Source organism: Bombina bombina, chromosome 8 (genome assembly GCF_027579735.1).
Source record: "Bombina bombina isolate aBomBom1 chromosome 8, aBomBom1.pri, whole genome shotgun sequence".
NCBI lineage: Eukaryota > Metazoa > Chordata > Amphibia > Anura > Bombinatoridae > Bombina > Bombina bombina.
The window spans coordinates 98,691,781-98,705,442 of NC_069506.1; the positions used below are offsets into that span (position 1 = coordinate 98,691,781).

At 38.7% G+C, this 13,662-nt stretch overlaps 1 long non-coding RNA gene across 1 annotated transcript in view; it reads right to left on the reverse strand.

Annotated features, from left to right (window-relative positions):
• Nucleotides 1–1,725: 1,725 nt before the first annotated feature.
• The window catches only part of LOC128638490 (uncharacterized), a 47,417-nt gene continuing 35,480 nt past the window's right edge, over nt 1,726–13,662 (reverse strand). The window contains exon 3 of the long non-coding RNA XR_008399102.1: nt 1,726–2,915. This is a non-coding gene — a long non-coding RNA (uncharacterized LOC128638490). The remainder of the gene's footprint in view (nt 2,916–13,662) is intronic.

Genomic DNA, 13,662 nt, shown 5'->3' on the forward strand with positions numbered 1-13,662 from the left:
ACTGCACAGCAATATTCTATTACCCTTGTGCTGGAATATAGCTAACTCATATAAACTAACATTGTACGTGGCCACTGCAGTTGTGCACAGTAATACCTGTGCAAAATACATCTGCAGCGTCTGTAAATCCTGGGCTATATTATTTCTTATATATGATGCAATAAGATAAATAACACAACCTTTTATCGGATCTTTAAATAGATTGTGTTCTACCGTTTTTGGCATCCGTGTACTATAAGATAGTAATTTCCACAACAGCAAGACCTACAAATTAGTCAAGTGACTCCTTGTAGTCTCCAGAGGTATAAATGAAATGGAAAATCATTTTTTAGCGTAAAAACGTTTCATTCTTAGAGCTTGTTTTCTATTGAGTAGCTATTGGGTTTGTGCAAGCTTGCAAATCGAAAAAAAATTGTCATCAGAAGGCATTTCGATTAGCGGCAATTTTTAAGGTGCATGTTCCACCATTAGTTGCTGCTGGTACGTATCCTATAGAAAATAATAGAAGCAGAAAATCACAAGTTAACACCTGGGGGCATATCTATCAAGCTCTGTATGGAGCTTGAAGTCCTGTGTTTCTGGTGAGCCTTCAGGCTGGCCAGAAACACCAGTTATCTAAAGACCGCTGCTCCATAACCTGTCCGCCTGCTCTGAGGAGGCCGACTGAGATCGCCGCAATTCAACCCGATCGAATCTGATCGGGTTGATTGACACCCCCCTGCTAGTGGCCGCAAATCTACAGGGGGCGGCGTTGCACCAGTGAACTGCTGGTGCAATGCTGAATGCGGAGAGCTTATTGCTCTCCACATTCAGCGAGGTCTGTCAGGCATGATCCGCAATGTCGGATCATGTCCGACAGGCCTTTCATAAATAGGGGCCCTGGTTTCCATTCAACGCACAAACAGGTAAAACACTGTTGGATGCTATCGTTAAAGTCTCAAACATTACCGCATTCTCAACTAGGTGTAAAGAGGAAAAATAAGGGTTTTGGGGCCTCTTTTCCATTGAGACCTTAAAATTTGCCGACAAGGCAAGCATTTCTCTTTTCAAATTTATTTTAATATGTAATATTTAGTGCTAACCCAGGCAAAGGCCTAGTCGGAGATAGGTTCTTAATTATATGTCAATATGTATTTACATTTTAAAATATAATCAAGCACATAACTCCAACTAGGCCTATACCTGGGGCAGCACTAAATGTTACATATTAAAATTAAAAAAAAATAAAAAATAAAAAGTTTTAAATTCTTTGGTTATTTGTTAGTTGACCAAATCACTCTACCTAGCTCAAAACCCACTAAACTCCTAACAGTGCAAATGGGGGGGTACTCGGCTTTATAAGTGTTAACATATAAGAAGAGAAAATAAAACAGAGAAAACATCTGAAGGACCAATTTAGTTTGGGTCTTGTTATAAGAGCCGCTTCACATCAAATGTACAACTTATGTCAGTAAAAACATATAATGTAGGAGAATAGTTGTAGGTTAGGTGAGTCCTCCACCATATAAATCCCAGCTGTGAGTAGACATGACTGGTTTGAGGGTGTCATTGCAGCAAACAGGCACAAGTTTCCTTGTCTGAGTGTATTTTGGTGCTTAGTGTAGCTTGTATATAAGTATATGTAATATGGAGTTATCTGACTATCAAGTATATATATATATATATATATATATATATATATATATATATATATATATAAACTATCTGTGAAGAGCTGATCTTACCTCATATTAGTGTAGTTAATAAACTCCATAATAATGTATCTGTTCTCGGTCCAAAATTGGTGTAGGTGGTTATAATAAACTGTTAAACACAGTAATATGTAAATATATAAATGATAGAGGTGTAGTGCACCAGATCAGAGGGATATTGCCATAAAAAGTAAACAATACCCCAAAAGGTAGCAGGGGAAATTGGAAATAGTTTGTTGTAGCATGAACACAAAAGGTTGCTCACACTTTAGGGTATTATGTAGGCAGATGTAGAGCTATGTGAGTTCCAAGTGTGTCTACAGGGGCTTATGTAAATTAGAGGCACTACCAACCTAATGAGTGCAACTTTTGAAAGAATACATAGATAGATAAGTAAACACCAGGAACGAACAGTGCAAGCAATAGACTAAAGAGACCTGTTAGTTTCCATTAAACATTTAGCGACTCTCAATATTGGACAAGTAAATAAAAGGGAAAAATAGAAAATACATCTGTGATGGTAAAAACATTAATTAAGTAGTATCATGAAAGTCAGACTCCTTGGAATTGTTCTAGTATCATACTGTGCAGGATGATTTATGTTGTACCTTTCCTCCAGTATGGTTAGTACATTCCTTATTAACCCACACCACATTCATCGATGTTGCACTGAGAAAGCTTTACCTCCCCCAAGACAATAAAGTTCTGTATGTCCGTTGTTGGGTATTGACAGCTTTCTGGCTTGGGAAAACAGCCCACCTGGAGCTATGGGGTTCCGGTGACGACTCCTGCGAATTTCTCCAGTGCGAAAGGCTCAGCTATCAGCAGTATGGTGAGCCGTATTCTCATATGGGGCTTGGGAGCTATAGTTATAAAGAAAGGTCCCGATCCGACCTTTATCTGATCACGGGATAAGCCTTCCCCCCACTCCAGCGGATCGGCCGCATCCTCCGCAGCAGGGGCCATCATTGAATTAGGAACATTTTCTGTATTGTGCTGGATCGTGTCAGCACCGCTCTCAACATGTACCTGAGCATCGGTATTTAGCACTTCCTGCATCTGCGCCCCAGATGTCTCCTCTCGTGTGGCAAGGGTGTTAGTGTCATGCTCTTCCATATCTGGAAAATTGATACTGGCAACAAGCTGGTTGTATCTAGCAGTCATCAACTGATCAAATTCTTTTAGGTGGGCCAACGCAATGGTTAGATCCTCCTTCATGATCTCCTGTAAAAAGGGACAAGGAACAAAAGATTCAGACAGTGGATATTATTTTTAAAAAGTTTCAACTTCTGTTATCAAATTTAATTTGCTGTCATGGTATTCTTTGTTGAATAGAATACCTAAATAGGTAGTGTACAAGAACTATATTGCAGCATTAGAATTAAAGGGACAGTCTACACCAGAATTTTTATTGTTTTAAAAGATAGATAATCCCTTTATTACCCATTCCCCAGTTTTGCATAATTAACACAGTCATATTAATATGCTTTTAACCTCTGTGATTATCTTGTATCTAAGCCTCTGCAAACTGCCCCTTTATTTCAGTTCTTTTGACAGACTTGCAGTTTAGCCAATCAGTGCCTGCTCCCAGATAACTTCACGTGCATGAGCACAGTGTTATCTATATGAAACACATGAACTAATACCCTCTAGTGATGAAAAGCCTGTTAAAATGCATTCTGAAAAGAGGTGGCCTTCAAGGTCTAAGAAATTAGCATTTGAACCTCCTAGGTTAAACTTTCAACTAAGAATGCCAAGAGAACAAAACAAAATTGGTGATAAAAGTAAATTGGAAAATTGTTTAAAATTACATGCCCTATCTGAATCATGAAAGTTTATTTTGGACTAGACTGTCTCTTTAAATGGCAGCAATTTTTACAAAATTTGTAATATTGTTAAATATATTCTTGCAACACCATATAGTTCTCCAGACAGGTGCACACTCTTAACCCTGTCTATTTACAACCAAAGATACAAAGAGAACAAAATAAACTGGAAAGATTTTTGTTTGTTTTTTAAAGTGTATGATCTATCTGAATAAGGAAAAATGTGTTTCATGTTCCTTGAAGTGAACTGATAGAATGTGACATAGCCAATACTCTTGGCACTCTTGCAATTTTTAAGTAATACTATTAGATCATAACTTTGCATGTTTAAAGAAGTAACCAAAAACCTACAAATATACTTTAGCACAACTGACAAATTGATCAACACATATAGCATGATTTTAATAGAATTACTCCAAGGAATGAAAAAGAAGGGTTATTCTAGAGCAGTGAAGCATATCTGAACTCCCTGGAGCAAACATTTTCTCGTCTTCAAACTGAGAGGATGAAAGGCATTAATTAGACTCCAATTACCTGAACTCCTCTGGGACTTTTGCATTGCAGCAGGTGAGGCCAATTCAAAACAACCAGAAAAGTGAGTAAGGGATACAAGAAAATGCTATTTATCTTTTTTAAATATCCATGAGCGTCCCCCCACTTTTTGTCAGCATTGCCATAACTACTGATGCAGCTATGTTGTAGATGTGGAACAGTTTGTATTTCTGTATTAAAATCTATTTAACTCTGCCATTTTCAGACCTCTGTGCTATAGGTGTTTTTAATTGTTTAGCCTTCATTGCTTTTATACATAAATTTCAACTTTCTGTGAGGTACCCACAGGGCCGGATTGGCCTACCAGGATACCAGGAGATTTCCCGGTGGGCTGCAGCAGCTGGGTCTGGAAAGCTACAATTTAAAGGGGTAATTAATGGATGCAATTGGGTTGTAGGGTTTCTATATAACAGCAATCTGACTTTTGTATTTAATACAAAGAAATATAATTTAATTTTGAAACAAATATTAGTGAAGGAGTGTCCCAGTAATCATCTATGAGAAAAATGGGGCATGTGCATTCTACTTACTCAACAGAAAATAGGGCTGGTCTTCATATTTTTCCAGGGCTGCTTTTTTATACCCAGTCCGGTCCTGGGTACCCACTCAAATTTTACCTTATTTTTTCAACAGAGAGTGGGCCAAATTACAAGTGGAACAGTATTCAACGCTCCCGCTCGCACGCTGACTCTGCTAGAAATAATATTTTTGCACGCGTCGGGTAGCTCTCCTATTACAAATTGAAAGTAAACTGTTTTTGCATCAGCGCTAACCTGATGCGCACAAAACGCCTAACTGAGGATATTGTGCATGTGACAACGTATTTCCGCATAAAAGTCAATGGAGCAAAAAAAGTAGGGAAAAACCCTACAAAACATCCTACTCGCGTGCAAACCCGATCACATATTGTCAAGGGTGCTAACCCAACATGAAAATATGAATATTTCACATTCCAATTTTCTCTACATAGCAGAATATTTTCTGTTTCTTTATAAATACATATTTCTACATCTATCTGCTGGTATTTTGCTAATATCTTTACACACACACATATATATACATATATATATCTATACATATATACATGATTATATATAGATATAAACAGATACATATATAGGAATATATATTTATAAATACATAGAACACATTCTGCTATATGCAGAACATTGGAATGTGATATATGTACAGTAAATACACAGTATAACACTTTATTAAATATGAATATTGCATAAATATGCTGTTTTATGTTTTTATCTGTGTTAATGAAAAGGGCTCCAATGCACACACACACACACACACACACACACACATATATATATATAGATATGTATATGTGTGTGCATATGTATTTATTTGTTTATATGTCTGTAAATATATATGTACACGCATATAAACATATATATATATATATATATATATATATATATATATATATATATATATATATAGACATGTATATGTATGTATGTATCTCATTTTTAAAGCCCTTTGCCTGCTTTTTTTTCATAACACCTGAGACCTCATATCTTTGAGCGTTTATTACTTTTTTGTGCAATATTTTTTTTTTATATAATTTTTTATCAGTGTTAATAATGAATGTAACTGTACTTTTTCATGTATTTGTGATAAAACAGTTAAAGGGACACTGAACCTAAATTTTTTATTTCATGATTCAGATAGAGCATGCAATTTTAAGCAACTTTCTAATTTACTCCTATTATCAATTTTTCTTCGTTCTCTTGCTATCTTTATTTGAAAAAAAAGACATCTAAGCTTTTTTTAGTTCAATACTCTGGACAGCACTTTTTTATTGGTGGATGCATTTATCCACCAATCAGCAAGGACAACCCAGGTTGTTCACCAAAAATGGGCCGGCATCTAAACTTACATTCTTGCTTTTCAAATAAAGATACCAAGAGAATGAAGACAAATTGATAATAGGAGTAAATTAGAAAGTTGCTTAAAATTGCATGCTCTATCTGAATCACGAAAGAAAAAATTTGGGTTCAGTGTCCCTTTAACCAGAGATCTGAGTATGCTCTATCCCCACGTTCTCAAGTGATTGTGTTTATTTTAAACTTGTAATACAAACAATAAACCCGACATGTACAAACACTAGCGATAAACCCCCTTTTCGCTTGTGCGTAACTGTTCGTTTGCTGAAATATTATAATATGAGAAATTGCCAGAGTATTAAATGCAAACAAAATACACATTTTTGTGTCATTTTCTGTGTTGTACATAGTACTTGTGTCATTTCCTTAATATTTCAAACACAAATTTTATTGTCCCACATTAAGCAACAGTTCACCTCCCTAAAACAGCACAATGTATAATTTTATACTTTAAAGGGACAGTAAACACCAAATTTGTTCTTATTTAAAAAGATAGATAATCCCTTTATTAACCATTCCCCATTTTTGCGCAGTTATATTAATATACTTTTTACCTCTGTGATTACCTTGTATCTAAGCCTCTGCAGACAGCCTCCTTATCTAAGTGCTTTTGACAGACATGCAGTGTAGTCAATCAGTGAAGACTCCTAAATAACTTCACGGGAGTGAGCACAATGTTATCTATATGACACACATTAACTAACACTGTCTAACTGTGAAAAACTTTCAAAATGCTCTGAGCTAAGAGGCGGTTTTCAACGGTTTAGAAACCAGTTTGAGCCTAGCTAGGTTTAGCTTTTCAAAAATACCACCAAGGGAACAAAGCAAATTTGATGATAAAGTAAATTGAAAATTGTTTAAAATTGCTTGCCCTATCTCAATCATGAAAGTTTAGTTTTGACTTTACTGTCCCTTTAAGGTAACTTGTGTAATATTTGTATGGTTAGATAAATTGCAAGATGGTCACAGTAACAAAAACAATTATTGTTCTCTTTTCTGAGTTCCTAGAGGGGTGGTAAAACCCATTTTAAATCTGTATGCATGTTCCCATCCCTGTCTAAAAATCATTTAGCATTGCAAAAAATATTTTTAAAACCCCTTAAATAAGTTGTACTAAAAGTCTTCTTGTAAAGAATTTCACAAATTATCACCCATTTTTAAATTCCCTCAGTTCTCCCATTTATTATGATTCTTGCATTGTTTATTAGTTTAGACGAACATTGTTCTATGAGCGCTTACATCAACAGTACAAATAAATGAGTCTTGCGGTTACTGCAGGTTTTCAGACTTACCATAGCAATCACTTCATATCTATAAGGACATGAAACCCTTTCTATAAATTGTGAAACCTCACTATTTTAAATGAGGGATTATATGTTGTTATGTTACGGTGGAATAAAGGCTCTCTAAAGCACCAGAACACCAAAAATATAACTAAAGTGTAGAGGTAGCACAGGGCCACTTATTTGAAATCAGGATTGCTGATTTCAATTAAGGCATCTCAAGTTTATGTATATATTGTAAGGGGCAACATAGGGATACCCCACCCCCTGATATTGTTCCATATGCTTATGGATCTGACAGGTGATCATTGTTAACACAGTGGTCAACAGATAACCACCTGGTCAAGTGGCCTCTCTTTAAAAGAGCGGCCTCACCTCTTTAAAAGCAGGTATCTCTTGCCCTATGCATATGTTGTGGTGCATATGTCCATTTTTAGTTCAGATGACAGTAAAAGGCACAAAGTATACAGGTGATTGCTATTCCAGTGGCAATCACCTGCTATTCAAAGGGACCACTCATTTGATTATGGGCAATCTCCCTTTTGGTGTGAGGGGTATTGGGTGCATGTGTGTTGTATGCTGTCTGTAGGGGATATGGCCACTGCCCCCTATATAGTAAATACATTAAGTAGGTGATTGGCATCAAAATGTCAATCACCTACTAATGACAAGGGTGTTAGACCCCCTTCATGGAAAGAGGGGGTTCCCCTCTTTTAAACTGGGGTCTCATACACCTTTATGTTTATGGAGGGGATTTTCAGGTGATCACCATTAACAAGTAGACAGTGTAATGGTGATCACATGAAAATTAGAGGGGTGTGTGACACTTTAACATAAGGTGTTTTATACCCATCTAGTTTAAACAGAATGGGAGATAGGGTTCTCTGTAGTGACCACCCTCCCCCACCACTAGACATCATGAGGCAGGTTACCACCATTTTTAAATGTGATCAGCTACATCATAAGGGATAAGTGACTTCTCATTTAAAAGAGGGGCTTTTAAATAAGGGATCACTTGCCCTTCTAGACAAAATGTGGGGAGACAGGGAGCCCCCTCCCCATCAAGTTAATTAACATTTTAAGTGGTGTTGCAGGTATTCACCATTTTTACAGCAATTACCTGCCACTTACTAGTGTATGTGACCCCTTATTTGAAAGAATATATTCAAAATTAGAGGCCACTCTGGTTTTTACAGCAATCACCTGCAACTTGCAGGACATGTGGCCCATCATTTGAAATGTCAGACTCAAGGTTACTTGTCTTTGTAAGTGGGATGTGAGCTGATATACAGTCTTCCAAATCCCTCTTTACCTGCCCCCCTCTTTTTTTGTCTCACGCTGCCTACTTTGGCAGGTAGACCCACCCCTTGGTGACCTCACAGTGCCTGCAGGGAAGAGACAGCAGTGGGGAAACAAAGTCACTTGGGGCTTGATTCTTTAAAGCTCTCTTGTCTAATGAGATTCCATAAGATGCCTTGTGAGTATTATGAGGCCGTAAGTGATTATTTTAAAGGCAATTTTTACCTTTGGAACTGTGTACCTCATTAAAGGGACATTAAACCCAAATCTGTTCTTTTATTATTCAGATAAACCAAACAATTTTAAACAACTTTCCAGTTTACTTCTATAATCTAATTTGTTTAGTTCTCTTGGTATCCTTTGTTGAAAAGCATATATAGGTAGGCTCAGGAGCTGGGAGCTAGCTGCTGATTGCTGGCTACAGATATATGCTTCTTGTCATTTGCTTACCAATGTGTTCAGCTAGCTCCCAGTAGTGCATTGCTGCTTCTTCAATAAAGGATACCAAGAGAATTAAGCACATTTGATAATAGAAGTAAATTAGAAAGCGGTTTAAAAATGTATGCTCTATCTGAATCATGAAAGAAAGTGTTGGGTTTTATGTCCCTTTAAGAGCAGTTCACTAATATTCTTTCTGTGAAGGGGAGATACTTACTTTACAATATATTGCTCAGTAAAATAAGCTGATAATATCTCTCAATACCAGTGAGATTTTGAGTATGGGGCCATTGATGAGAAGCACAACAAAGATCACAGTTTGGAGAAGACACAACAGTTAAAATTAACAGGGTCAGCACTAGCTAAGGGGTCGATTTTTCAAAGGCTTCGCAAGCCTTTCAACCCCATACGACTGCAGGTTCTCACAAGAGAACCTGCACGCCGTATTTAACAAGCAGCGGTCATAAGACCGCTGCTTTCCTAAACTTTCGCCACTTCTAAAGTGGCGAATTTCAATCTCCCCAGTATAGTCCGACCGGGGAGATTGACAGCTCCTGCCCATGCGTGATTGGCTATGCGCAGGCAGGGGGCGGGATTGCACGTGAGCGCAAAATAGTGTACGTGTGCAATGCTGAATTCCACCACGGGAATTCAGCCCACCAGAGGCGAGCTGCGGCGGACAGGGGCAGGTATGTGCGGCACTGTCCGCCTCAGCTTGATAAATCGCCCCATAAGTGTGTATACAAATGTATATTAGAGCTTATTGTTAAAAGGCAGTATTGATTAATAGCTTCTTGGCTGTAATCAGCAAAGAATCTTCATTAATGCTCTGATAGTACACCGGGATGTGCGTTTATTGATTAATACTATAAGGGGAGGAAATGAGATAGATAAAAGAGCCAATGAGTAATTGACAGCCAGCAAGAGTCCTTTTATAAATAGATCTGATTAATATATTATAATGCTTATCTATAAGCACATTTATTAGATATTTTTGCAAAAAAAAAACGCACATGTGCTTTTCTGTCTATGTCCCTAACACTAATATCCGAAGAGTAGTTAACACATTATGGAATAGTAACAGCCGTTGCCGGTTCATGTGAAGGGGAAAAAAACAAAACAAATAAAGGAGTGTGCAGATGACAGGGATACAGTGGAGGAACTCAAGCATAGATGATACAGAAGTGGCCAATGATATTGCAGCTGGTGTAGTGGGTAGAAGCAGGGTAACTGGTGAGAAAGAGACAATGATCTGGTACAACAAGACATTGGGTGGTCATCTAGTTCAGCAGAGTGCAACATATAGAACGGGAGCAGCAAAGTAGTACATAAATAGGCAATAAATGGAGAAGAAGGTCACTGAAGAACACAGGCAACTGATACATAATAAAAGAGGGGCAGCTGTTATCTAAATCTATATTTTTTTAATTTAATAATAATAATAATAATAAATATTTATTCTGTAGTTTAGCTGCCCCCCTCTCCCTCCCAGATTGATTTTCCACCTTCTAATCCCCCTGCACTATAGGAGCCCCCTCTCCCTCCTTCCCCCCTCCCTATTCCCCCCTCCCTTCTTCCCCCTCCCTGCCGCTTTAAGCATTTTTGTTTTCTGTAGCATAGCAATCCCACCCGCTCCTGCCCCCCTCCGTCGATGGGCCGCCCACCCGCATCCCTCCTAACCCTCCCACACCACCAACGATCGGCACCACCGCTGCCCGATGCAGAGAGGGACACAGTGTCCCTCTCTGCATTGGTACCTCTGCAAGTCTATTTCTGCACTGCCACACATGCAGAAATAGCGCAATCTCGCGGCAGAGAGAGGCCCAGGACAGCAGCGTCGTACAGGGTACGGCGCTGGTTGTTAAGGGGTTAAAGAAGAAAAAGCCAGAGTATTTTTCGAAAGGTCAGTAGAAAGGTAATCGATCCACACAGCACAGTACAGGCAAGGATGAGGCAAGAAGCATAAACCAGGATACAAGCCAGGATCAGGGAAACAGTCTAGAAGCAAGAATTCTAGGACTTCCAAGCACAAAGTTTGCATCAGCAAGGGTCTTTTAACACCTCCCCAGGGGCAGAACTACCATTGGTGCCGCAGGTGCATTGGCACCAGGGCCCAAGTGCTTGGGGGGCCCATAACAGCCAGTCTATACATAGGTGTGTGCAGAATGTGTACAATCCTAATGCAGGACAGCCTTTTATAAGTGCAGGTTAGTGCTTATCTATCCTCTAAATCATTATGTGGAGCAGCATGTAAATGATTAATACTGCTAATGAGTTACCTTTGGAGGGCCCAAAAAAATATTTTGCACCAGAGGACATCAGAGACAAGTGCTTTATGAGGGTGCTTTATGCACAAGCAGATCAAGTTTCTGGTTTATCAAAATATTTAAATTTATTTGTTGAATTCTGAAGCCTTCAGTATTATAGGCAGCACCAAGTTCCTTTTAAAAAATGGGAAATAAAGAGTGGAAGGAGGGACAGTTAAGTAATACATAAAGATGAAGGTGTTCAACCCCATATAACCAGTACCCCACAGAGAGTGGTGATTTAACCAACATATAGGGCCCTGTGTATTAAACATCTTGTGGACAAGCTTCTCAACTTGAGAAGCTGTCCGCATGCCTTCATTGCATACGGGCAGCAGATCTGTTCGTCCGCTGGCCCGTATGCATTATTACACACTCCAATGAGTGTGCAATGTCTGCCCCTTCCCTTGTGCGACTGTCAATCCCCGAGAGTGAGCCACCTCTGAGGTGGCGAAAAATGTAAGAAGCAGCGGTCTAATGACCACTGCTTCTTACATTGCGGGAAGCAGGCTTGCATGTGTGAATCTGCCCCGCAAGAGCTTCGTAACAGCTTACGCTGCTTAGTACATGGAGCCTATAGTCAGTATCTCACAGTTTAGGGATTTAATACTACTTAGCCTCTACCCTACACAATGCAGAAACTTATACCCATATACCCAATGCCCCACACTCACAAGTGATTTAGGGGCCGATTTATCAAGCTCCGTAAGGAGCTTGGTGCCCCTTGTTTCCAGTGAACCTTCTAAAGACTGCTGCTCCATAACTTGTCCGCCTGCTCTGAGGCGGCGGACAGAAATCGACCCCCAAATACGATCGGGTTGATTGACACCCCCCTGCTATCAACCGATTGGGCGTGAATCTGCAGGGGGCGGCATTGCACCAGCTGTTGGCATTTATCGATGTGCGGCAGACATGATACGCTGCATCACATCATGTCCGCTCGCACATTAAAGGGACATTAAACACTAAATACATGCTAGATAGAATGATGCATTCAAAGAAAAGATTAGTCCATGACTAACATGTAGATGTATTTTTTAAAGTTTCATTAGTTGTTTAAAAAGTGACAAAATAAGTGTAAAGTTTTAGTGTCTATAAAACACTGGGAGCTGCCATGTTGTAACTTGTGTTACCTTCTCTGCTGTGGCCAATTAGAGACCGTTATAAATAGGTCACTAGAGTGTGCAGCCAATGGTTGTGCTGGATTTAACAGTGTTCTGCACTTCCATTTCTAACAGGAACTGAAAAGCTCACAATTTCAGAATGGAATTACAGGCAAAGAGGACAAAATAAATAATGAAAGTATATTGCAGAGTTGTTTTATTATATACAATTTATCATTTTATATTACCATCTCAAAGTGTTTAATGTCCCTTTAATAAATATACCCCAGTACCTCCATATTGCCAATACCATGTACAGATGTACATTGCATTTATGTATCAACCTAATTCTCAGTACATCACTGAGTACATTACTACAAAGCAAACACTTACCCCTTCAGTAATTATACCTTCCTGGTATCTAGGGGAATAAGAGCTACTGTGCTTCACTTTAGAAATAGTTATCTGAGCCTTTCAGAGTTAAAATATATCACCTATCACATTACCCATAATGCTACAAGTAATATTGCTCAACATCGCTTAACTTTACAATGCAAAGACATCCATTTGCTACACAGAGGGCATCATCCATCTTAATGGTCTATTTGAGAATAAAATCCAAGTGTTATGGCCATGAAGAAGATATTAAAGTGCCAGCTGGGCTAATGTCTTTGATCGCACTTCTTGCTAAATGAGTCTAATCAGTGTGTTTATGGCTTTATGCTCTCACAAATCTGTTCAAAGCAGGGATGAATAAAAAACAAAAATACAAGTGCTAATGCTTAAGGTTAAAAAATTGGATACAAAATAAAATCTTCCAATTGATAGAAACAGTGTTAGTTATAAAAACAAGCACATTTTGTATAAAAGAAAATATATATAATGGGGCCGAATTATCAAGCTCCGAAGGAAGCTTGATGCCCCTGTTTCCGCAGGGTTGGCATTGCACAAGCAATTCACAAGAACTGCTTGTGCAATGATAAATGCAGATAGCGTATGCTGTCGGCATTTATCGGTGTGCGGCAGACATGATACGCAACATTGTATCATGTCCGGTCGCACTTTCATAAATGTGCCCCATAGAATCAATAAAGAATGTTACCATGGGGTTTCAGTTCCCTTTGTAGTATGGTGTGAAGAACAGATTTCAAAGTCACTTCAACTAAGATGTTCACACAATTGGGAAGCGGTTCCGGAAAGGGAGGAGCTGCACAGGGTGGTGAGCAAGCTCAGCGTTCACAGAAGGGAGAACGCACTATCCCCCAA